This window comes from Crinia signifera, chromosome 2, assembly GCF_055691185.1.
Source record: "Crinia signifera chromosome 2, ASM5569118v1, whole genome shotgun sequence".
Lineage (NCBI taxonomy): Eukaryota > Metazoa > Chordata > Amphibia > Anura > Myobatrachidae > Crinia > Crinia signifera.
In genome coordinates this window covers 389628995-389655808 of record NC_139218.1, presented here as the reverse complement: position 1 = coordinate 389655808, position 26814 = coordinate 389628995, and the positions used below count along the sequence as shown (strand labels likewise).

Sequence of the window (26814 nt, the reverse complement as noted above, 5' to 3'; positions counted from 1 at the left end):
GGCCACCCAACCCCGCAGGGAGGTAGGATTACCTGTGGCTAACAGTACCTCGTTAACCTTTTCTGCTTCTCCCGAGGTATCGGCAGCATGGCAGCAAGCGGTTACAGAGGTGGAACGTCCCTCCAGAGACAGCGACAACGACCCAAGGCCGGAGGGCAGGCCAGCATCAGCGACGAGGGCTTCAGCAGCTGACGCAGCTTCCGGCGCCCCTTTGGTCGTTGCAGGAACATCACAGGAGGCCGTGCCGCCGGGCACTGGGGTCATACCGGGTGATGGTGAGCACGATGAAGACGATGTTGATTCTTCTTGTTCCACATCTGGCCACTCCTCTGAAAGCAGTGATGGGTCAGGTACCGGTAGACGCCCCCGTAAACTAGCCTGGTTAGTGGCGCGTGCGGTAGCAAAAAAGGTGGGCATCAAAGGGAAGATAGTCAACGGGAAATTTGTGGACGTTTTCACATTGACGACCGAAATGAAAGAGAAACACGAAAAGGCCAAGAAAGCTGCTGGTGCCGGTGAAAACCCTTACAGAAGTTTTCACCACTGGCTTAAGGGTTTCCTCATATTTGGGTCCTGCTACCTCGACACCAAAGGCAGGTGCTACGCGTTTAATGACTCCAAGTGCGACAGGGGCGCGCGAAATGCCGTTTTCGCCACGAGTGCCGCAACTGTGGAGCCAACCACCCGGCCAAGTCCTGTAAGTCAGGCACGGGTGGCGAGCACAACGCTGGCGCTAAGTAAGGCCCCCTCCCCCATAGTCTTAGATGAGTTGGAGCTGCGGTTGCGATCCTACACAAACAGGGAGGACGCTTTGTTTTTATTACACGGTTTTCGTTATGGCTTTAGTTTGCCAATTTCTGATGATGTTAGGGTGGTGTCCCACAGGAATCTTAAATCGGCAGTGGAGTTCCCCGAGGTGGTGAGACAGAAGGTACAGGCCGAAGTGGCGTTGGGCAGAATGGTTGGCCCATTCGCCTCTGAGCCATTGAGCAACTTGTGCTTATCGCCGTTAGGCGTGGTGCCCAAGAAAGCTCCAGGTAAATACAGGCTCATCCAGCATCTGTCTCACCCTCATGGGGCATCCATTAACGATGCTATTCTTGATGAGGTATGCAGCGTTAGGTACCAGCTTTTTGATGAGGTACTTACATTGGTGCGGGGATTTGGCAGGGGCGCCCTAATGGCAAAGCTGGACATTGAGTCCGCTTTCCGACTGCTCCCATTACACCCTAAATCCTTCAGAATTATGGGTTTCCGCTTGGACGGGGGGATTTTCCTTGACAAGTGTTTGCCCATGGGTTGCTCCGTCTCTTGCTCCTACTTTGAGAAGTTCAGCACTTTCCTTCATTGGTGCGTCGAGGAAGCCTCAGGGTGCCCTGGAGTGGCACATTACCTGGACGACTTTCTCTTTGTGGGACAAGACCGAGGGGCCAACATGCGTAATTTCCTATCTCGGCATCGAGATCGACACTGCTGCCGGCTGCTGTCGCCTCCTGGCGGACAAAGTCAGCAAGTTGCTGGGGCTCATAAGGTAATGTTTGCCGCGAAAGAAGGCACAACTTCGGCAGGTCCAGTCCTTACTGGGTTCGCTGAACTTCGCTTGCAGGGTGATCCCTATGGGCAGGGTGTTTTGCCGCAAGTTATAGAGGGCTACAGCAGGGACACGGGATCCCCATCACAAGGTTTTCTAGGGAAATCAGAGATGACATGGTCGTCTGAACATCATTCCTGGTAAACTTTAACCGGGAGCTGCTCTGGCCCTCTGAACCGGCACCTAATGCGAGGCTTCAGCTATTCACTGACGCTGCTGGTTCCACTGGCTTCGGGGCGTTTTTCCAAGGGGAGTGGTGCGTGGCGCCATGGCTTCAGTCATGGATCGACAGAGGTTTCACTGCCAACTTACTGTTATTGGAACTCTTTCCCATAATAGTGGCAGTGGGGCTATGGGCTCAGAGGTTAGCGAACCAGACAATCGTGTTCTGGTGCGATAACCTAGGCGTGGTGCACGCCATTAACAACCAACGCACCTTTTCACCCCAGGCCCTGCATCTGTTGCGGCATTTAGTTTTGCACTGCCTGCAACATAACATACATTTCATGGCGCGACACGTTCCGGGGGTAGAAAACGGCATAGCTGATGCGCTGTCACGGTTCAACTTCGCGAAATTTCGTGAATTGGCCAATGACGCATCACTCCTGGGGCTTACTTGTCCATGTTCTGTGTGGCAGATTGTAGAGCAGACATGATGGGGCTAGCATTGCGATCCCTGGCCCCTTCCACCCGTAGGGCTTACGCTGCGGCACAACAGGACTGGGAGGCCTTTCAGGAGTCCCGGTAAGTTGGTCGATGACCGTTTGCTGGCGTTCGTGTGGGGCCACAACAACTCGGGCCGGTCAAAATCCGCCATGTCAGCAGCGCTAGCGGGGATATCCTTCCACGCCAGGTTACAAGGGGTGCGTGAGCCCACCAAGTCCTTTGTATTAACAAAGGCCTTGCGTGGGTGGGCCAAAGAACGCCCGGTAGCAGCGGATTCGCGCAAGCCGATTGATCTGCTGATGCTCCGTAAGTTAATTAACTGTGTGCAGGGCGTGGCGAACAGCGCAGAGGAGGCGTCGCTCTTTCGAGTGGCATTCTCGTTTGCGTTTTTTGGGGCTTTTAGGGTGAGCGAGCTTGTAGCGGCCAATAAGAGTGCCACTGATTCCGGTTTGCGGTATGAAGACATGGTCTTCCAGGAAGGTTTAGTCCTTTGCAAAATCCGCCGGTCCAAGACCGATCAGTTGGGCAAAGGCCGCTGGGTCACCCTGAAGTCCCAGCCGGAAGGGGACATATGACCCGTGCGCCTGGCCGCGGCATACTTGCCTCCGAGGCCGACCCCCCCCGGCGCAGTTCTTTGCGCATGCAGACGCATCACCTTTGGCGCTCTTCCAATTCACTGTGGTGTTTAAGCGCTGTGTGGCTGCTTTGGGTATAGAGGTCGCCGACTACGGGACGCATTCGTTCCGTATTGGTGTGGCCACCAACGCAGCAGCGGAAGGTCTTCCAGTGAATGCCATACAAGAACTCGGCCGCTGGAAGTCCTCCGCTTATAAATCTTATATTCGTTTAGATAAGGTTTAGCACGCGCCTGTGGCGCTGGATCCAAAAATGATGTTTACACTCGGTTTTGTAACTGCAGCGTTACGGAATCGAGGGTGTGAAGGGAATTTTTTATCTTTTCCTCCGATAGTGGGCTGATTACAATTGGCTTCCCCCCCTCAAGTCCATCGGAGGTTTTTTAAGGTTTTCCCCTTCACTTGGATTCTAGTGTACTAATTTATGTTGTGCATTATATGTCTAACCCTACGTTGTGCATTGTACAGTTTAAGTTTGAATGCTAACAGGTTAGGGTTTTCTTTTTTCAGCCCTCCCCCCCCTTCAACGACTCATGCCACTGTCTAGTTCGTCGGGCATTCCTTCGTTTTCTGGGCATCCAAGCATCAGTTAGCTGTCAGGGCCCGGGTAGAGCTAGGGGCAAGGGCAGTCCATTGGTTTGGTGTCAGGGGTCTCCGGTGGAATGGTCTTTTACCATTGTTGTCCGACAAAGAGTCGGTTTGGTGGTTTGGTGTCAGGGTCGCCCGGATGTGTTGGTTGTCCACTTAGGGGGTAACGACTTGGGTCAGGGAACCAGCATAGGCCTTATTTTAAGGATCGAAGCTGATCTTAAGACTCTGGTTGGCCGTTGGCCCGGATTGCGGATAGTTTGGTCCGACAGAGTGCCTCATTTTAACTGGAGAGGCTGCTGGAACCCCAAGTTTTTAGAAATGATCAGACGCAAGGTAAACTTTGCGGTCTCCAAGATGGTCACGTCCATGGGAGGTATAGCTGTCAGGCACCCCTCTTTAGCACTTGAGTCCCCATCCTTCTACAGAAGCGATGGTGTCCACTTGTCAGAATCAGGCATGGCCGTTCTCCTTCAGGACTTGTTTATTTGTTTCAGATAGGGGATTAGGTTTGTTTTACTCTGGTTGCTTTAGTTTATTGATAGGGTTGGCGCGCTAGGGTTCTACAGTAATTGTCTTTAGGTGGCAATTTTTGAACCTAGCTGTGGCGGGAGGGCGCTCTCGATCAGCAGTCAAGTTTGAAGTACAGGAGGTCACTGTGAGGTATTGCCACCCTCTGCCAGAAATGCTGGTGAGTCCTGCCCCTGAGGGGGGACGTAGGACACTTACTAGAACTGTCCTCACCATGCACTAGGAGGGGCGGCAAGACAGTCACAGCGCAGGCTGGCTTTGAATCCAATGGGGGCGGTTCATCGCCCTGGTTACAAGTTGGGGCGTTGTAGTCGCCGCTATTGTTAACGTTTTATGACTTAGCTGGTCTCCAAGCGCTCTCCAGGCCATCCCTTTTCAATAAGGTCATACCACAATAAATACCCTTGACCTTTTAAACTTATGCAGTGGTTGTCCGTGTCGTTATTTCAGGTCACGTGTCCGTGTGAGTTATTTCAGGTCATGTGTCCGTGTGATTTACTTCTAAGGGTAATCAAGGTTTAAGTTAGAAGAAAAGGTTAATCGCAATAATGCAGTAGACGCCTTATGATGCTAACCAAAGGAATTCCGAGGATGAGTTAAAAAAGGGGGGGGGGGGGGGGTTGGCTTCTGTCTTAGCAAAATAATATATGTTGCTAGAACTTTAACTGTGAAATGTAAGCTGTAAGATCAGTGCTGAATACTTTAACCCTCAGATTTATCTTTAATGATATGAAACACTTTTGCTAAGTATATACGTTCTTTGTAAAGTTTAAAAGTTATTTGAATGATATCTGTATATTCTGTAAAGATTTATGCAAATTTAGTTCTTTGCATTTACAGCTGATTTGCATATCACATATCAGGGATCAGGGACGCGGCTGCGATGCTTGGTTGTCCGACAGACATTGTGTAGACAGCGTTCCATAGGCAGTCATGTTCAAACGTCTTTTTTTAATGAGAATCTTGATACGCAGACAGGTTTCTTAGATAGACAATGCTGTTACTCAGACATGTTAAAGATCGAATTGTAACGGAGGAACTATACATTGTCGGCATTTACAATATCGACGATACCTTACATAGACTTAATATATTAAAGGCATTATTAACTTCGAACACTGTATCATCGACATTCTACAACTAGATACATTTTTACATCGAAGTTAAAATTTAGAAATATTCAAAATCGACAAGTATTTATAACGACACATAAGTTAGATGGCACAATTTTAAGTCGAGGATATTATATATCGGTTTCCATTTCTCGGCATTATTTAATTGGACAGTAAAACCTCCCGTCAATTTTTTAAAATCCAGTTTACTCATTTTTTGCATGTAGTCACTAATTATAATTTTGAGCACCCTAATGTTGCAGGCAATCAATATTAAACACTCCCAACCTTGCCACCGCGAGTTTACAGTTGTCTTCCTTATTTTTCTTATTTTAAGTTTTATCCCCTGCGCCGTCTGCTCCATGGCCGAAGCTTTCCTCCTCTTCTCTCAGTAACAAATAATCCTACACCTAACTTGACCACTTCTACTGCGTTATCCCTGGCCAGTGTACCCCTCTATTATTGTTCACAAAAACACCTTCAGCACCCTCCTAGGCGCCTTCATTTCATCCCATCCTCCTCATCCACCAGCCCGGCGCTGCTGCCTCCTCCCGCATGCCCCCACTCTGCCAGCACCGCCAGCAGCTCCCTCCTAGGCGCCTTCATTTCATCCCGCTCCGCCTACAGCTAGGTGCCGCACGCTCCCTGCCCGCATGCTCCCCCTTCCACCACCACCAGCTAGGGGTTTGGAAACCACTTCCAGACCCCGTCCTCCTCATCCCCCAGCCCGGCGCTGATGCCTCCACCCGCATGCCCCCACTCTGCCAGCACCGCCAGCAGCTCCCTCCTAGACGCCTTCATTTCATCCCGCTCCGCCTACAGCTCGGCGCCGCACGCTCCCTGCCCGCATGCTCCCCCTTCCACCACCACCAGCTAGGGGTTTGGAAACCACTTCCAGAACCCGTCCTCCTCATCCCCCAGGCCAGTGCACCATACTATCATTGCCTGCCTTGACTCCTCCTGCATCACAAACATATTCCATTAGGGCACCTTGTATTTGAACACCCGATTATCCATCAGCACAGACCGTTCCATGCCCAATGTCTCCCATACACACCCATGTAGAGCCTTGTGTATCTTGCACCTAATATGCTGCATAGAAACCACAAATGGAGCTTGTGAATTCCAACACTCACATGACTAAAACGCACACATACTGTATTAAACTGTATTAGGCAAGTCCAGCTGCCCGTGCTCCACTCGTCCCCTGTGATGCCCGCCAAATATTATTTAAGCCTACTCCTCCCTCAATGTAAAATCTACCAATAGCGTGCGTACACCTTGCACCGTATATTAGAAACAAAATCTTATTTAATCAACGTGGAATGCCACATTTCAATATTCTACAATTCTATTTGTTAATCCATACATGTATTACGAACTCCTCCTCCATAGTCAAACAAGCATATAAATGGGCATTTTAAAGTAACGGTTCCTGCACAGGCACTGATCAAGCATTCTGATTGTCAGCGCTCTGGTGGTATTATTAGAACAATGTCTGCCGGTAGGTCTTGTCGGTTGATTCCTGCAAAAAAAGGTATGCTCTTAAATATCGACGGATATCTCATGGCTAAAAATAAACAGCGGGGTGATGTGGTTTACTGGCACTGCACTGAGAAAGTTACTGGACCTTGCGGAAGCTATGCCAAAACCACCATCATTGACGGCCAACATCATGTGAATACACATGGTGAGCACACTCACACGCCAAAAGCTGAGAAAACAGATGTCGCTTTAGCCAAGTTAAAAATTAAACAACAGGCAAGAGAAACGAATGATGCCCCTTCTGTTATTATACAGAATGTAACTGCTGAAATGCCCGCTTCTAGCGCGGCATGCTTACCCAATAGTGATTCGCTACGCAAAATAGTGAAACGTGTCAGGAGGATGGTCCTCCAGAGCCGAGGAGTTTAGATGAAATCATTGTTCCACATAACTTGCAATTTATAGATCAGTTAAAATTCCTTGGCAGAGACAGCAGTTTTCCTAATGAAAGAGTAATGCTGTTTGCCACAGAGTCCAACCTGTGCAAACTTCAGGAGGCCCCCTACTGGCTGATGGACGGAACATTCAAAACCTGTCCTAACCTTTTCCGCCAAATATATACAATTCATGCTATGGTGGGCACTGATGGTAGTTCCCAAAGATTTGTGCCCTTAGTTTACGGTTTACTGAGTAGCAAGACAGAGATTTGTTACTCTCGTTTTTTTGACGACTTGCAAGATTATGCCCATGAATATGGCATAGAATTTTGTCCACTTTATATTTTGACTGATTTTGAGATGTCTGCGATCCAAGCTGCAAAGCAAGCATTTCCTGCAAGTACCCATAAATGCTTCTTGTTCCACCTCGGACAGAATTTGTGGCGTAAGATCCAATCATCTGGCTTAGCGGTGCAATATGGGCAAGACAACGATTTTGCTTTGCAACTAAGACAACTGAAAGCACTTTCATTTCTTCCTCCAGAAGATATTCTGTCTGCTTTCGAGCTATTGAAAACTGATATGCCTACAAATGCAGCACCAATTGTGGAGTATTTTGAAGAGAATTACGTTTTGGGACGTATAAGACCGCGAAGCCGGAGTCAAAGCCGTTCTCCACCCCTTTTCCCACCCTGCTTGTGGTCAGTGCACGAGAATATGGTCCATGGAATGCCAAGGACACAAAATAAATTGGAAGGGTGGCATCGGCGTTGGAGCATTCTTCTTGGCCAAAAAAAATTTGGGGTGTACAAGCTGATCAAATATCTCCACAAAGAACAACAGATCACTATGGCAAATTTAGAAAAAGTCAGATATAATGTCTTGCGTACTCCGCAGAAAAGAGAAATTGTGACAAGAGAAGATGCATTACAGCGATGTTTCGCACAACTAGGTGTGTTGGATGTAAAGGAATTCCTGCGTGCAATTGCTTTTCATATGAAGATGGATTAAATCACACCTTTTTGGATGGATTCATGTTCAACCAGTTTGCTCAAAATGTTTGTTTTTCAGCTTTTTTTGGAGAATGTTTTCATTTGTTAAATTTTCCAGTTTTCACGTTAGTTCGAATTTTTCACACTTAAAATTTAAAGCTTTGATTAAGGATTTCGATTTTCACTATCATACATTACATTGGTAAGTTTACCCTTTTTTTTCATTTAACAAAAAAGAACAATTCAAGTATTTGTATAACACTTAACATTGTCATATACAGATGGGGCAGGCCTTATGCTTGCTGGCGAATCGCCAGCAGCATGCCGCTGGCGATCCGCCAGCAGCACGGCGCGCCATCTGACTGAGACGCGCGTGCGTCCCCCACGCACGTGCGTCTCAGTATCCGGGCGGCCGGCGGGCGAGGCGGACGCAATACTGTCCGCCTCCCGCTCGAGGGGGGCTGGGGGGACCCGAGGAGGCTGTGGGGGGGTGCGGGCGCCCGGTGTGGGCACCGGGCGCCCGTCGGAAGGGGACGGCAGCACCGTCGGAAGGGGACGCGCGCGCACCTCGTGCGCGCGCGTCCCCTTCCGACACACAGATGGCGCCGGAGCAGGGAATGGCGAATGCCGTCGCCATCGCCATCCCCTGGAAAGATGAGCCCGGCCCCATCTGTAACTACGGCTATATCCATTTTAAATTTAAATAGTGTATAGTTTGCCAATATTGACACGTGTACTTTGAGTAAAGTACAAATCTTGCAGTAGACTGTACTCGATATATACCAACTGGACACGTAACACCATGTAACAAACTGGTGCACGTCTGCAATGATTATTTCCTATCATATTTGCAGACAGCTATACTTTTTTACCTCTTTAGACGGTACATGTTCCCTTTAGAACATGTAACGTTGGTAGATATTAAGGACAGATTATGTGACATTTACTAATGGGTGAAGGGTAATTAGGCAGTACATTCCATATGAAATTATAATTTAATTGCCGTCATAGGGGTTACTTTAGAAAACCAAGTTATGAAAAACAGAACACAAATTTAATAGTTATTCACATTTGTAGTCATTGGCATTAGAATGGTTGTCTTCTCGGTATGACATTCGTTGAAAGGGAAAGGCACACCAAATGAATTCATTCAGGTTTTTTTTTAAATATGTTTTTTGTAAATATGTTTTTTATGTGCAAGTATCATGATTTTGAAACAGATTGAATGTGGGGTACAAAGGAAAGATCAGAGTCAAGGATAACACCAAGGCAGGGAGCTTGAGAGGTAGAAGTGATAGTCACATTGTCAACAGCAATAGAGATATCAGGTTGGAATCTTTTATTTATTGGTGGAAATATAATTAATTCTGTTTTTGAGATATGAAGTTTGAGGTGGCGAAATGACATCCATGATGAAACAGCAGAGAGGCATTCAGAGACACGGCTCCATGCAGATGGGGACAGGTCCGGGGAGGATAGGTAGAGCTGAGTATCATCCGCATACAGATGATACTGAAATTCCAAAGGAGCTGATTAGTTTCCCAAGAGATGAGGTATAGATTGAGAAAAGTAGAGGACCTAAAACTGAACCCTGAGGTACTCCAACTGAAAGAGGTAGTGAAGAGGAGATAGAATCAGAGAAACGAACACTAAAGGAGCGGTTAGATAGGTAGGATGAGAACCAAGAGAGGGCTGTGTCTTTAAGACCTATGGATTGTAGTGTTTGTATGAGAAGTGTGTGGTCAACTGTGTAAAAAGCAGCACAGAGATCTAGAAGAATTAATAGTGAATAGTGGCCTTTATATTTAGCAGTGACCAGATCATTCACAACTTTATTCAGTGCTGTGTCTGTGGAGTGTTGGGCAGGAAATCCTGACTGAAGTGGGTCCAGTAAGTTGTGTGAGTTGAGAAAGCTTGTGAGGCGAGTGTAGTCAAGTCTTTCAAGTAGTTTGGAGGTGCATGGAAGTTGCGAAAAGGGACGTTAGTTTGAGACAGAGCTTGGATCAGAATTCAGTTTTTTCAGAATCAGGGTAATAACTGCTTGTTTGAACAATGAAGGAAAGACACCAGTAGAGATGGAAAGGTTACAGATTTTGGTTATGATGGTGATGAGAACAGGAGACAGATATTTACTTATTTGTGAAGGTAAGTAAAATAGTGGTTGGAGAGCTAGGAAACAAGCACAAACATCTTTTCTTTTTTTTCTTTATTGTGTACTTGCAGTCAGTTTTGAAAATATATATTTTTTTAATACATGAATGTAAAATTATTTTGATATGTAATCATTAACAGTTACACCATAATTTTTTTTTCAAATGTAGGTATGCCATACATTTTTAGGAGTGCGAGTATACCAATGGACGAATCTCTGAACATTTTTGTGCTGACCCCTGCTCTGACGTTTCAACCATCCAACATTGTTTGAAATGTGTGATGTGAAGATGCTTAATGATTCGACAAAGGTAAAATATTTGAAAGACCCTGATCTTTCCATTTTCATTCTCTGCACGAAAATTTGATACTTTTGCACACAGGATAGCGTTTGTCATCAAATAGATACTTTTGAATACGCTCATGTGCCCTTAATAACGTTGAGTCCCACAGACATAATTTAATTTTATTTAATTTAATTTTGATAAACGATCATGGCCATTTATATAACAGGCCGGAGGTAGTAGTGTTGAATAAAATGTTGTAAAATGTGAAACTGAATCTCAAACAAAATCGTACATGCCACTTCACATAGAATATTCAGTTCATTGTGATTTGTTGTGTGACTGATCCTTCAGATATGATTTACTGTTTACAATATAGGGTATTAAATACTATGGTCGAACGCTGACAGCGAGCAGAGCTTCCTTCTCGATGTCACCACAGACCCTGTGACTAATTAACACAGCCCCCTCACAGTGAAATTTACCCTTGGTCGATTTTTTAAATGAGTGCGAATAGGCCTATTCCGCTCCATAACTAAGTTATACTGCCTAGTGAATCTGCAAACCTTTATTCAACAATCGGATGCAATGTAATATAGCATTGACAAACAGCTCTTTTTGCTACGGAGGTAATTATATTATGCTAACTTAAAAGTATTTTTTGAAGTTCAATCTTTAAGTAATGTTACAGATCTGAAAACACACTTCAGCGCTATCCCAATCAAAAAAATATAGCTTCTAAGCACAACGAAAGGACTTGCTTGCAGAATTTCTGGATCTGCTTGTGTCAGAATATAGTGCTGTAGACTAATTGGGGTCTTCTACTGACCTCCGTAGGGGTCCCTATGTGCCCGTAAAGGTATCTTTTATGTTCACACTTCACTGTGGTCTCCTCTATATTTCTGTGACCGCCCGTCACTCACAAGCAAAATATAAGAATTACTGACCTGTGTTACAGGCCCTATGTGCGTGTAACGGTATCTTTAAACCAGGATCACAATCTTCAACCATAAAAAGACACCCCGTATTCAATCATAAAACATCCTTCGTCTGGTGGAATAACACTCACCTCTATATGAGGCCCTATATGCATAGAGCAGTTTCTTTAATACGGTCCCGATAAGGAAATTTCTCACATCCAGGATGCTCCGTATAAAAAGTATTTTATTCCACACGATATACAGGTAAAACAGACGATAAAAAATAAATTAAAAAACAAGTACACACATTGACGTGTGAGACCACACTACAACTCCCCCTGCATCCGGAACAGGGTGAGATGAGCTGCTGGTTGGATTAAAGCAAAAAAGTCTCACCGTCAAATGTGCCCCCTTCTCCTCACCAACGCGTAAAATACTTTTTATACGGAGCATCCTGGACGCATACACATAGATGCATAGAGTAAGTAATGCTAACTACAGCTATGCGTTGCTAAGCTATAGCACGCGTTGCTTGGCGGAGCGAGGCGTCATTGGATTTGCTAAGTGCATACACACTGTGTTTTATATATATCAGATTTGTTAATTGCCATACATCAGCACTACTGTTTTGAAGGCATGCGAATTTGTCACCATTTGTGTTGGCGCAGAGACGCTGTTCATGTAAAGATGAACAATAAAGTTATTAACACAAATAACTGTGATAAACCAATGCCACCACCTGATTGGTTGATTGATGCCATTGTTAACATGGCGGAGACACGAAGGGCAGACCCCTTTTCACCTGCGGAGCTGAGGGTTCTGGTCTCCGTCATGGAGACAAGGCTGGGCCGTGCGGGGCCCTTTATCAGTAACCGCCATAAGCGGAGAGCCTATGCTGCGGCAGGGCGCCGTATTTACGCCCGCACTCGGGTGCGGAGGTCCATCGGGCAGCTCGAGAGGTGGTGGTCGGACCTCCGCAGGCGCCAGCCCCAGCTGTTACAGCAAATCAGGGGCGAAATAGCTGATTGTGAGTATTTTAGCTATGAAATTTCGCACTTACAACATAGCATATATAAACAATATAATGTGTCTCATGATAAGTGGGTGTCCATGGGTTTAAAAGTCCATAGACTGTTATGTGTGCTTCTTCCTGGTTAACATGCAGTCATGTGGCTTTTATATGTAATGACATAGCATTGAGGATTCTGATGCATACAATGTGCCAGATGTAATATGTGTTACACATTGATAAATGCCAGGGTTGTAATGTTTGAACAAATTACTAACAATCACATAATAATTTAAATGTCACATTTTGGAGTCCATTAACAGTAAGGAGCTACTTTCCAGCATCGTTTGCCATCATTATCACCCTTCCATGTATGTCTTGTTATGGATTAATACATGTGCCCCAATGACCCGACATTGACCATGATTTTTTATTCTACCACACAGCACGAGCCCGAGCCCGACAGGCACGTGAAGAGGCCGAGGCAGCCCTGGCCGAGGAGGAGGCCCAAGACCCTGAAGAGGAGGTGGCGGCAAGGGTGGAGGAGGAGGAAGTGGAGGAGGAGGAAATGGTGGAGGAGATGGTGGAGGAGATGGTGGAGGAGGTGGAGGAGATGGTGGAGGAGGTGGTGGAGGAGGAGGAGGTGCCTGAGGCGGTGGTGGTGGAGGAGGTTGAAGAGGAGTTGGTGGCAGAGGAGGAGGTGTTGGTGGCGGAGGAGGAGGTGGAGGAGGTGGTGGAGGAGGAGGAGGAGGTGGAGGAGGTGGTGGTGGTGGAGGAGGTGGTTGTGGCGGAGGAGGTGGACGAGGTCATGGTGGCGGAGGAGCTGGCGGAGGAGGGGGCTGAGGAGGCCACGGTTGCCCCAGAGGATTCAGAATCAGAGGGGGAGGAGGCGTGCCAGGCCCCAGAGTCCCATCAGATCGGTATGTTTACATAATGCATCATTCATGAAGTAGTTGTACTGGTATTTGTTATGTAGCACTGGTGATTAAAAATGTTGTTCCAATACTATTCATATAGACCCCAAAGTGGGTAGCTACAGATACAGGTACCGGTTAGATGGGGTGTCCAAGGCATCCCTTTCATCCAGGACACCTCTGAATGACACAGGTTTGTGGGATGGGTTGGAGCTCCATTTTGACTGCCACATCACCGTTGTAGTTAAACAGGATCCTGGAGTAAAGGGATGAGTGGATCATTTGTGGATTAAATTCACCTGCTGCAAGCGTTGATTATGACCCAATCAAATAGTGGAATCTATATTTGTGGGGAATGTTATTTATAAACTATAGGATGTATGCTATAAATGGAGTATGGCCCAGCCTACCTTGGAATGGAGTCACAAGTTGCCAGTGTCCCAGGAGGCTCCTCTACCTAAACACCCCCTGTAGTTCAGATTTTTTTTTGCCCCGCACAGAATTGTATGTTGGTTTAGACTGAATTATGATTTTGAGGATGTGTACTGTGCATTCCTGACATTTGCATAACTCCCATGCCACGAACCATCACTGAACTTAGACTGAGGAGATTGTGACAAGTTCTTTTTGACGGAGCCAATTACATGCTTGTCATTGGTTAGTCATGGGTGGGTTGTGACTGAGAAGAAACACTATGACTGTTATGTCTTCTGCAGAGTAAAGGGTAGAGGGAAAAAAACACAGTATGTAGTAAATAAGTTTGCATGTATGTATATATGTATGTGTCATATCTATTTATCTATGTGTGTCTCTATCTCTCTACATAGATATATATATATATATATATATATACACACACACACACACATGTCACCTAGCATTTGTGCAATTTATGTAGCAGTATGTGAAATGTATGCATGAATATCATGACTAATTTTTGCCCCTTTGACATGCCCACAGATGACACCACACCGGCAGATGAGGGGGTTCGTGGGGCCCTCCTGCGGGCGGAGCACCATTTGAGGCTATTAGTAGCCGATCTGCAGGACCTGCGAGATCTCCTAATTTAATTTATTATTGTATATTTTTTTAGTTAAATGTTAATTTTTGATTCTAATAAATGTTTTATGCAAGTTCACAGTTGTTGGTTTTATTTGCACATTAAACAGTATATGTGTAGATTGTTTATAATCTTTTACACAGGGTCTAATACAAACCATTGCACTTAAATTGCTGTAAGGGTTAATGTGTGCAATGCATGTGTTAGGCATGCTTGTAAGGATATATTGGCATCTAATTGATTCCAATTCAAAATAAGCATTTTTTTATGAGGATAGGTAATTGAATAAGTGGGTCATGTGATGTATTGCAGAAGATACATAATAGTGGGTTGTTTGGCGTAAATACTCCGCTTACGGGCGGTAGCACCGCTTGGCTCCCGTTCGGATGCGGTATTCCCGAGCATACTCTGTAATACTCTGTAATACCGTGCAGAATCGGAGTGTTTCTCCCGCACACGCATGGTTTGTATGTCGTCCGTAAACACGCCCTGTTCTTAAAGAGTGAGTCCGTCCGAATGCGGAGGACACGTGGGCGTTTCTACGGACGATGGCCGCACACGGCAAAACACCGTGGCGTGCGGACCGCTCCGTAAGAATGCGGGAATATCCGCACCGATCAGAATAAGGGCCACGGTTATGTACCACCAAATGCAATCCAATATTTCATTCTACAAGAACACAGTGTAACATGTGCTACAAAAATTTTTTTAAAATGTGTCACCCACTATCCACGCCATCCCGAAGCGTGGCAAGCGCAGCGAGCCCCGCGAGGGGCGGCGGTACGCGTCCTACGACCTTTTCATACCCCCACTATCCACGTTGGCGTGGAGTTGAGAATAGAAAGTGTGGCGAGCGTAGCGAGCCACCGAGCCCGAAGCGTGGCGAGCGCAGCGAGCCCCGCGAGGGGACGCGGATATCTGTGAAGCCCGCGAGGAGACACGGATACCTGTGAAGGTCTCCGCGTCCCCTCGCTGCGCTCGCCACACTTTCTATTCTCAACTCCATGCCGACGTGGATAGTGGGGGTATGAAAAGGTTGTAGGGCTCGTACCGCCGCCGCTCGCCACGCTTCGGGTTCAGATGTCATGGGCGCTGTAATAGGACACAAGTAACACAAAGTCTACTCCAACAGTTTATCCAAAAAAAAAGACACCAACTTGCACATTAATACTAACAGGACACATCATGCTGCCTGCTGCACCATTCCAATAACAACCACATGACACCTCAAACAGCTATACCTATATATCTGTACCAAGATAATAATACAGTCTAGTCACCCTGCATTACTATCACAAACGACAGGCTATTCTGCATGTATTACACCACACAGTACATAATTTCCGTGCACATGATCCCCTCTGCACATAAACACTTATTACACACATGTGCATTATTCACATCACCCTAAATCCTGCACCTCATCACCCCCTTCACATGATCACTTTCTGGCCCTATACATGACCAGTACCCTTGCTAGATTGCTATTTTGTTTTTCTCACTGAGGAACAATACAACTTTTCATAAACATGATCCACGCACAATAGTATCTGTACCCCACCCTGCATCTCATCACTTCTGTACATAATCAAAAATCCCCACATATCTCCCCACTCCCCCCCCCCCGAACATTAATAATTGTACTCCACCCTGCATAACAGGGCCCCTGCACATAATACAAACTAGCCATATGTACATATCATTGCCCCCAAAGCGCCCCCCCCCACCCCCTGAACATTAATATATGAACCCCACCCTGCATAACAGGGCCCCTGCACATAATAAAAACTAGGCATATATACATATCATCACCCCGCCACCCCCCTGTATATGCCCCTCCCAAACCCCAGACCCCACCTATGCAGAGTAATCCTTAAATTCCACTTACTTTTTTGAGCAGGGGCAGGGAGCCAGACTCAGGTGCTGCAGCCACAAGATTAATTAGCTTTAAAATGGCTGCTGTTGTCCTTCCCCAGGGTCCTTTTGGCGCCTTTGCCTGGCAGCAAAATCGCGTCGGTCGGAGGCATTCCGTACAGTTCAATGCCTAAGACCGATTTCATTGTAGAAGTACTCTGCAGCACTTATCATGTACGTCACTTATCATGTACGTCGCGTCGGTCGCGTTAAACTGTACACCGCACAGTAAAACCCGACCGACGCTATTTACCTGATAAGTGCGGCGGAGTACTTCTAAAATGAAACATCGCGTCGGTCGCAGCCCTTGTACAATGGGCCTGACGCGACTGACATGATAAGCAATGTATAGTGCTTATACAATGAAATATCGCGTCGGTCAGACGCATTGAGCTGTAAGGCTTACAGCACAATGCGTTCGTTGACTGCCTATACATTGAAATATCGCTTCGGTCGGACGCATTGCACTGTAAAGCTTACAGTACATTGCGTCCGACGCGACATACTTTTCCACATGTCGACATGTGTACCATGTCGACTATGCATGTCAGCATGGCGTTGATAATATTTAGTGTGCTGATCACAGCAACACACTGAGCCCAAAGCACGGTGAGGGCCACGAGCCCCGCGCCACACTTTCTATTCTCAACTTCATGCCGACGTGGATAGTGGGGGTAGGAAAAGGTCGGAGGACACATAACACCGCCCCTCGCCACGCTTCAAGAATGGCGTGAATAGTGGCGGTGTGTGACTACAATCCATTCATCCTTCCAAAATCATTCAGCTGAGACAGGAAAGACAAGTTTTTTAAAGCAGTTTTTAAATTTTACTAAAAAATGAAAAAGGCAAGAATAAAGGCATTTCATTGCAAAATAAACATATAACAACAATAATGGGTCAATTTTGAACATTAGGGGGGAAGTGCTCTGAGTTCAGTCTTTGGGCAACAAAGTTAGTGCATGTAATATGCGTCCAAAGGGGTCATCACGTGCGAGGCTCTTCCGCCACATGAACTCTTCGAGATAACTTTGCAGCATATGTCTGGCGGTGCCCCGGTGAAGTTTGTTCCTCCATTTGCACGCCCTCCACATGCGTTCGATATTCTGGGTGTGAACCCCTGTTGTAGGGTCCACGAAATTATATCTGTGGTTTATTTATTTATTAACAGTTTCTTTTATATAGCGCAGCATATTCCGTTGCGCTTTACAATAGCAGACAGTGATACAACAAAACAGGGTATTTACAGACAGTCAAAATGTAGGAGGGCCCTGCTCGCAAGCTTACAATCTATAGGGTTGACCTGGGCATGGTCATATCCTGCCGCTCGGAGCTGGTCCGTACTGAAGGCCCTCCAACAGTCTGTATAAACTGTAGACCCAGGCTCCACAAACTGCAAAATAGCCCCCATGAGGGTGTTGGCGTCCCGAGTGTCCACTTTAGTGGCAAAGCACTGTCCGTTTTCGCGGCATATTCCGCCAAACACCCATTGCTGGGGTAACATGCGGCCCACATTCGCCTGCTTCTTGACGAAGAGAGTCTCATCGACCATCGACTATCTTGTCGGGACCTCCAATCCGGCGCTGCGGCTGCGCCATGAGGTCGAGCAGGCAGGCCTCCCACTTGTTGTACAGTACGGCCGTTTTCTTGGAGATGCCCAGGTGCTTGTCACAATACTCCACACTGGTCATTTCCTCGACCCAGGAGAAGATGAACCGGACCAGCGTCAGGAACGGCAAGCGGCAGCCAGGGAAGAACATCGCCGCTCGGAGACTCCTCTTCAGGCGGCAGTCCCTCACATTGCAGCGCCACATGGTCTCCTTAAGATTCAGCCGCATGGGATGGCCATTCCCACACGTAAAAAGGTCAATTACATGTTGATACTCTTTTAAAGTTTTTGGTTGTTTGCTTTTCATGTATATTCTTTTGAAAACATCCTAGATGATAAAAATTTTGATGCCGACAAATTGCCTTGTTAGTGCTACCTTTTACAATCATAAATATTGAGTCTTGCGATTATTTAAATCTATTTGTATAAATTAATGTAATTACATTTTCAAAAAACATAGTTGCAGACCGAAATGAAAGAATAATATATGTATAAATTTGTGCGAAAACATAAACCTATGTCAGTGCAGATTTATTGTTAAAAACTGTTTTTAACTCGGCCAGACTTAAAACACTTCACACGTCCAGGAAACATCAATTTTCTGGATGCCCATGTCCACAGATTACACAATAGCTGACCAATCACTGGGATACATTATTGTTCTACCAGGGCATTGTCGGATTCAATGTTGGAACCCCATCAGCTTCTATAACCCCATCTGCTTCACAGCCTTACAAATTTGAATGATCAAGCTACAAAGAAGCCATTTTTAATTTGTTTCAAGTAAAAATACTTACCATTATTTGCAACAGTTTTCAACTCTGCAGAAAAAAGTTCCACTGTCTACTTTTCAAAGTTTAAAAAATTGGAAACGTGTTGTGTTAAAAAACTGAAGTAGGAACATGATGGGTAACCTGCAAAAAATGAACAAAAAAAATATTATAAACGTCACATTTTAGGTAAATGTTTCAGTGAAATTCAATATGCTTTATTTATTAATACCATAATTACTTAAACATCATCATTAGACTTCTCATTCTGACTTTGTAAATTATGAATCTGTTGATTGGCATGTTGTAATCGGATTTGTAGCTCCATAATCTCATCAAATCAAGACCGAGGTCGATAAGCCCTATCAAGTCTAGATTGTACATCTGATGCTACAGCACTGGATGTTGAATTACTATTTTCTATGCTGGATTCTGATGCTCGTACTGAAGTAGTTAAATTTGCGGATTCCGGTTGAGCTATGGAAACAGATGAAGTATTTTTAAACACAGAATTATTTTTTTTTCTTCAGCCAATATTTGCATGTAAGTTGAAATCATGCGTGTGATGGTGAAAGCCTCATATTGCGTCAATACTATCTGATTTATGCTGTGTTGAATCTGTTGACAGTTAATTGATGTCACATTCTGTGAGGATGCGATATTAGCCATCAAACTAGACATATTTATGAGTGTTTCATGTTGTTTTCTCTGTGTCTCTTGTATAATCTCGATATTCTGATTTATTTTATTTATTTCTTGATGTATTCTCAGGATATCTTCATTCAAATTTCTCTCAAAAAGCTGAAAGGCTTCCTTTATAGAATCTTTTTTTAGTGGTGTCATAAGATGAAGAAAATTCACATTCTGTTAAAATATAAAGTTATAACAGTAGTTGAACCATAACATGTCATCTTAAAAAACGAATAATTGATACAAACTCTACGTGCCAAGACTACATGAATTTTTAAAGTCACAATGCCAATGGTCCCAACACAAACCTCACATTAAACTGTATAAACAGTATGGTATCGTATATTATCATAATGAAGTACAACAGGATACCCTATAAAGTAATGTGAATTAGTTAATTTTTGATATGTATGTACAAAACCCAACTCTATTCACAGGACGAAAATTGTGAAAACAAATCAATAGGATCCCCTGTCTGTACTCAACAATTAAAAAATCCAAAAAGGATACATTTGTGGTGTGTGCATAAAACAGAAGGAATGCTTGTCCAAATGCATTTTCCATTGCTGACGGACCTACTGAGTGAGGGTGTTCCTACACCGTAGTAAGGCTTAGCATAACACTTTTTTTGTTTTGAAATTAAGGTTTACACTATTTGGGATAAAATACCTTGAATTGGAGATTGAATGATTTCTTCAGGAAGGCCTGGGTCCAGCATAATAGATTGTTCAGTCTCTGCATTCAATTCCGTCTGTTTTTGAACTTCACTTAGAATCTCTATCCCATGACTATGAAAGACATCTTCCACATTTGTGTGTACCTGTGTCTGTGTGTCAGTCACCATGTCGCTTGTTGTTGGGCAAACAAAAAAAAATACATTATCGATTTTGATTTACCTACCAGTAAATGGCACATTTACCAATTTTAGCATTTACTATGCTATCTGTGATTACTTTTAAGGGCCCAGTAAAATATATTTTAAACAACAATTAACATTCTTGGTGTAGATCAAGTAGAGCAGAGGTGTCAAACTCAAATTCATCGGGGGCCGCATCAGCAGTTGGGTCACCCTCAAAGGGCCGGTTGTATCTGTAGGTCCCCCTGTGTAATTATAATGCCATGACACCACAGGCTGCTCCCCCTGTATAATATAAAATGAATGCCATGACACCACAGGCTGCTCCCCCTGTATAATAATAATGCCATGACACCACAGACTGCTCCCCCTGTATAATATAATAAAAAGTAATGCCATGACACATAAATGATTATACAGGAGGAGCAGCCTGTGGTGTCATGGCATTATTATTATACACAGGGACACCTTAAGGAAACAACAGATATATATTTTTTTTTTATTGTGAGTGTGATCCTCATCCTCACTTACTGTTTCTCCGTCTGTCCTGCAGCTGCTGCGGCTTCCAGCTTTTCTTCGCTGCTTGCTGTCCCCGACTCCCGGCCCACCACACTGCCCCCGACTCCCGGTCCAGCTTCCCTGCCTGCTCCTACTTTTTTACAGACGCATGGGCGGGCGGCGTCATCGTCATGACGTCTCCACCCAGTGTCTGTCACTGCCAGGCATCAGAGGGAACAGGCGGCCGGGCCCTCCTCCACGTAGCCGTGGAGGCCAGCGGCCATGTTTCTGTAGCCGCATACATATGTGCCTACAGGAACATGGCCGCCAACAAGTGGAGGAACAGGTAAGGCGGCCGCCGACAGTGGAGGAACAAGTAAGGCGGCCGCGGACGTGGACTGTCGACTGTTTTAGACACACTGCCCCTGCGTGCTATCTCCTCGCGCGGGCCTTATGTTTGACACCCGTGAAGTAGAGGGATCAAAAAGTAGACGATCCATGTAATCTGCTGAACAAGAGGGGAGGATATGTGCGCATGCGCAATAATTGCTCATATTAAACCAACTAGGGTTGACTTGATCACCTACCTAAAATTGCAATGAAGAACAAAGAGACTAGAATGGAAAATAGACATGTTGAGATGGCTATATCCATGTGATGCAAAGGTGGTTTGTACAATGGTGAGACACAACTAAGCAAATCATCATCCACATAATACTATGTTGGATGCGTCCATCAAGGTCATTGATTTGATTACATCATTAATGTGAAATTATCGACAGTGGTCCCTCGATATTTCACTGGTTTACAGTTAATATTGGAATGTATTACCCCTATAAAAAAAATTGGTGAGGGTTTAGTTGCAAGTGGTCACACCAATATTTATTTTACATACTGTTCAGGTCAGGTGTGGTATACCAGAACACAGTGCATTATTTCTCCAATTTGGACATTCTAAACCTGAGAAAGGGCATGCAGGGCAGTGGAGATCATCAACAACTAGAGGTAGCCATTTCGAATACCCCTGTGTTAGTGGATACTATTTTTTCTTTATTAACAAACCATCTCTCCCCTATTAGTAAGTTGTTAAAACACTGAGTGAATACCATAAATAAAGATTAGAGGTGTATTCGATCAACGGACATGAATGTCGGGCTACCCCGACAACCATGACCCATGACCCTGTCTTGTTCTTGTCCGTCTATAAATAATTTTAGATGGTGGGATTATACAACACAGTCGGTGAGCAATCACAAGTGGACATGGACAGATAATGTTTATATGGATAAATTGTGCTTAATCTGGTATCTGCACTATTGTCTGCATTTTTCGTCAGGACTGCACAGTCTTGTTTTTAAGTCTGGACCATTCCTCAGAGAACCGTGGTCAATGTTGGCAGGAAATACAACATTGTATAGGGAGTAACTGCTCTGAACACCATATGGATCATTGGCTTGAAACTTTATTACCACCCTATGTACCATAAAGTAAACATTCTTAAAATTCTAAATTTAGCAGTGAAATTTTTAAATAGTAATTACCATACTCTGGTTGTTCAACCATCTTACGTTGTTTCTTGTGTTTTTTCTTTTTCAAGTTTCCTTTACTAGTCTTTAGTGCTTTAAACATTAAACAAATCAAAGATTAAAGTAAATAAACCATTTTATATCAAACACACACACTGACAAATCTATACACTTGTTTATGTTACTTATGTATAAACATGGTGTCTAATAATTGATTTGCTTAGTTTACAATTTTTTCAAAAAACAATCAAATGAAATGGGATTTTTATGTGCGAAGTGATTAGATTATATTCGATATACATAAATCATTTACTTACTGTTCTCTTGTAGCGGCCATTGCAGGACTATAACATTGCACGTCAAAATCGCTTGCAATCATATCAAAATTTATAGGGTGCAATGCCCTTCATATTACTATAGACTGCTATGAGATGCATAGAAGATGCGTTGATGCAGTGATGTTATGGGTTTCAAATCAACAGAGAAGTGGATTAGATGCCCGTCATGAAAGAATCACTGTTCGCCAGGTAATGGCGCCTTCCCTACATGCTGTATGTACATTAATTTATATCACACACGATGTAAGGTCCTGTAAGGTAACTAACACTAGGTGGTAATGTGTGTTCCTGTCACTGGGTGTTTCTTGCTATGTGTTTTGATTGTATATTTTGCAACCTCCCACTGGAACATCCTCCCGCCACCCATCAGGCTTTCTGATTCCCTTACCTCCTTCAAGCGCTCCCTCAAAACCCACTTCTTTCGACTAGCCTATCCCTCCTCCTAACCTCTTTTGATCCCCCTATCCTGCCTCCATTCCCATCCGTTCCTACTTATTCTATTGTTTTTCGTTCGTCCACCCACCTCCTTTTAGTATGTTAACTCTTATGAGTAGGGCCCTCCTTCCTCACGTACTCACCCTACCTCTTTACCTCACCTGTGCTCCTGTCCTGTTCTTCCCTTCCTCTACTTCATCTTCAGTCTCCTCGACAATTTTGACACCTACTTCAGAACTGATGCTGATTTTAGTTCTACCAGCTATACCCCTATTTATGCTGTATTTTATCAACACACCCTGTACGTTACCTTGTAATTTGTTTTTTGTTTGCTATGTACGGCGCTGCGGACACTTTGTGGCGCCTTATAAATAAACGTACTACTACTACTACTATTTTGCTGCGTGTGTTTTTTTTCTTTCTTCGATCTAGTCCTGTAGCAGTTCTTGCAGGGTTGTGGTGTATACATAATGGTGGGATCATATGTGCCATTTCTTTAATCTTGAAACTACTCTATGCCTGTGGTTAATTTTCAGACCGATAGATTGAATGATAAGAAAATAATATTTGTTTTACTAAACACCACAATCCAAAACGTCTTATTTTTAACTTCTATTTTAATTTGTTGTTGGGATACACGTAACATATACCCTGTATTGCATTTTACTTAGAAGACTGCGTTTATTTTTATGCTTTCATAATTGTGTCATTAACCCCTTCCCGACATTTGACGTACATTTACGTCATGGTCGGGATGTACTTCCCGACACATGGCATAAATGTACGTCATGCCATTAAACTGTCACCGCGTCTATAGACGCGGTGACAGAGGGACGATGTCTGCTGTCCCTGACAGCAGACATTTTCCCTCATTGCCCAGGGGGGGCAGCGATGCCCCCCCCCCCCATCGGCGATCGTTGCGATTGGCTGTTCAAATGTGAACAGCCAATTGCAGCGTTTTATGAGTTATGTGTATAATTTTGACTCTGTTGCCCCCTAGTGTCCAAAAAAAATAAAAGGAGGTTGAAATAATGATTAAAACATAAAGTATACATATGGTCTATGTTAGTTATTAACTATTTTGAGTGGTATGATTATTTGTCTCACAAGCAGAAAATTTAACATTTTGCAAATTGCAAAATGTTCAATTTTTTTACGACATTTTGGTATTTTTCACAAAAAAAAAAAGACTATCGACCAAAATTTACCACTAACTTAAAGTACAATGTGTCACGAGAAAACAATCTCAAAATCACTGGGATAAGTAAAAGCAATAAAAAGTTATCCCCACATAAAGTGATACATGTCAGATTTGAAAAAAAGGGCTGTCAGGAAGGCAAAAACAGGCTGCGGCGGTAAGGGGTTAAAAAAGGGTGTTATTTTATATTTTTATTTTTAAAAACTCTCACTACTACCTCGTTCCCTAATCATGGTCAAAAATAGATATTTCTAGGCACCATATCAAAATTTTTAAAGTGTCCCATCTTTAGTGAGTGCCGAGGATCAATGTGTGCTAAACACATAACATAGACATTGAAGATGGTCCCCTTCACCTCTGTTCCCCATAGCAGCTGTATGACTTCCACTTATTGTATATATGCATTATCCATACTCCTTATTTGCCGCTAGCTCGGTCCCTATTCCATTCTACCTCGGTCTGCACTCCCTGCTAGCTATGTCCCTAATACCTGTCACCTCTGTCCCTAATCGATGGTGCATCTCTCAATCGTTAAGATTTATTCGGCTTGGTTGAGTGGAAAAGTGTACGGTTATTTTTCTGCGTAAAATCTGCTTGTACCTGTAAATTCTAAAAATTCTAAAAAGTAGCCTGCAACTTATCTTTGGAGACCTGATTTACCATAGAGAAATTACCGTACACATTTTGACGGAAGCAAGCTTCATAAATCTGAACCTTATATCCCTACACCATACCTCTTTTCCTTATCCTTCTTCACTCTGTGTCCCTACATCCTTGTGACTTTCTATGTTTCAAGACCAGGTTGCCATTTACAAAATGTATAAAAGGCTCAAATTGATGCTAGATATATAAAACATTACTTTAGCAGTGTTTCTTTATATATATATTTTTTTCGCAGTTTATAAATATGACAGAAGTTGAGACTTGGAACAGACACTCTCTTACTCAAGAGCAAGTGCACAAATGTAAAACTCACAAGAGTAACACAGAGGCTTTACAGGGAAAATATGCTTCTTTATATGAAGGAAAAAGGCAAAGGGCCCCAAAGTTCACTGACGATGGAACGGAGGGAGACCCTCATTGATCAAGTGATTTTTCATACATGTCAGCTGTTTGGTTTGGTTGCTTTATAATGTCCATCAGAAATTTAAAAAATCAACTTGGGCAGAAATTGCAAAAACAGTCTATTAAACAGTAGGGGTGAGATTTAATAGGATGAGAGATTCAGAAAGTGAGAGATTTTGTGAGAAATCTCCAGTTTTTTTAAAGCGGCAATCATTTACACTACAAAATCAGTTTGATTTTGAAGTGTAAATAATTGCCGCTTTAAAAAACCTGGAGATTTCTCACAAAATCTCTCATTATCTGAATCTCTCATCTTATTAAATCTCACCCTAGGTGTTCACCGTAGTCTGGATAGTTGCAAAAAGAGACTATTGTAAGATAATGACGAGGAAAACTCCAAAAGGATTGGGAGAAAAAAATTCAAAAGCACTTTAGAATGGAACAAGGTAAGGAGAGTTCAAGCCAATATTTTAAAGGTAAACTACATGTAAGATTGCAATATTGCTGCATATAGTAATATTTAAATCTATATATAGATAAACCATTATCTATCTAACTTAATATTTATCGGTCAGGGTCCCTGTAGAAATCAGTTGGCGTCACACAACTGATTTTAACAATAAATAATTATCTTGTGCCAAAAATTTTAAAGGCATCTTATAAAGGTGTGACGACTATTGAAGTATTATCATGTCTTTTCATCTGGTCCAAGATCAAATAAAATTACATGTTGCAATCAAACCGTAAGAAGTCTTTGCAGTAGAATAAGGGAAGTGACGCTTGCGGCTAGACTCTTAAGGGAGCAGGGAAACGGCGGACATGATGGTTACTTTTGATGGAAACGCGGCAGAAGTCGTTAAAGTGTGGCGCAATAAATAAATAAACAAGGAGCTGGGCATCATGGATGAGATGCAGCCTGGGTGCGGCTCGTTCCGGTTCGCTCCAACTTCCAAGTGACGTCAGAGTGACGACAATCAGACAGCGCCAGCGTGCAACACAAGGACTCATCTCTCTAACCAAACTAGTTTGTTTACCAGCAAAAAAACAATACGGTCTTCTCCATTGACACTGCAAACAGCAGCAGGACTGAAGTGCCATTGTATCCACAGGTCATATTTTTCATATGGTTCTTTAACATGAGTGAGCACAGTATATGTGCAGCCTCCGCAGCGACAGGCATGGTCAAAGGGAGAGCGCACTCTGGCTGTCTATGGGCAGTATTCAATGAGAAAAGTTCTCCGTGTTTTGTGGAGAATTTGTGCTTTTTTCGCCGTGGAGAGAGGTTTTTTTTCTCCAAAGGCGAGCCACCCTATTCAATGTGAAATATTCTCCGTCTTTCTTAGTGATTCTCGCCGTCTCTCTCCGTGAAGAAATTCTCCATCTTTTGATGGAGAGCAGGAATGTGAACTTTTAAACTAAAAGGGTTTTTTTTTTTAATTTTGGTGTCAAAAAATCAGGTTTTTTTTTCTGTGGAGGGCCATGTTATTTTTATTCATGTGCCTATAGCACATGAATATATATTTAATTTTTAAAAAAATATTTT

The 26814-nt window shown here is 43.9% G+C and overlaps 1 protein-coding gene across 3 annotated transcripts in view; it reads right to left on the bottom strand.

The window, feature by feature from the left end:
- Positions 1-18356: 18356 nt before the first annotated feature.
- LOC146058202 (uncharacterized) overlaps positions 18357-26814 on the bottom strand; it is a 66486-nt gene continuing 58028 nt past the window's right edge. For all 3 annotated transcript variants that reach the window (XR_014469837.1, XR_014469834.1, XR_014469838.1), the window contains 4 exons: positions 22251-22328; positions 20025-20203; positions 18898-19529; positions 18357-18809 (listed from right to left, as the gene is read on the bottom strand). The gene's annotated coding sequence lies outside the window, so the exon portion shown is untranslated. The remainder of the gene's footprint in view (positions 18810-18897; positions 19530-20024; positions 20204-22250; positions 22329-26814) is intronic.